Consider the following 310-nt stretch of genomic DNA (forward strand, 5'->3'; position numbering starts at 1 on the left):
TTGAAATCGCATCATATGACCCCTTTAAAATAGTCCATGTGACATCAGTGGTTCAACCATAATGTTATGAAGCTAAGAGAATACTTTTTGTGTGCCAAAACAAAAATAACTTTATTCAACAATCAGTGGCGGCTCGTGGGTTTTAAAATAGAGGAGGCAGACTAATTGTATTGGTCTGGGATCCCTGCCGATTATTATTATTATAATTTGCTTAACCACTTTAAAATGGCGTTTTAGTTGCTTTTAGTCAGAAAACGACATACATACAGCAAGATAATATAACTTCACTTACCTGGCCTATCACTTGAAG

Source organism: Sinocyclocheilus anshuiensis, unplaced genomic scaffold (assembly GCF_001515605.1).
Source record: "Sinocyclocheilus anshuiensis isolate Anshui unplaced genomic scaffold, SAMN03320099.WGS_v1.1 scaffold1756, whole genome shotgun sequence".
NCBI classification, from domain to species: Eukaryota; Metazoa; Chordata; class Actinopteri; order Cypriniformes; family Cyprinidae; genus Sinocyclocheilus; species Sinocyclocheilus anshuiensis.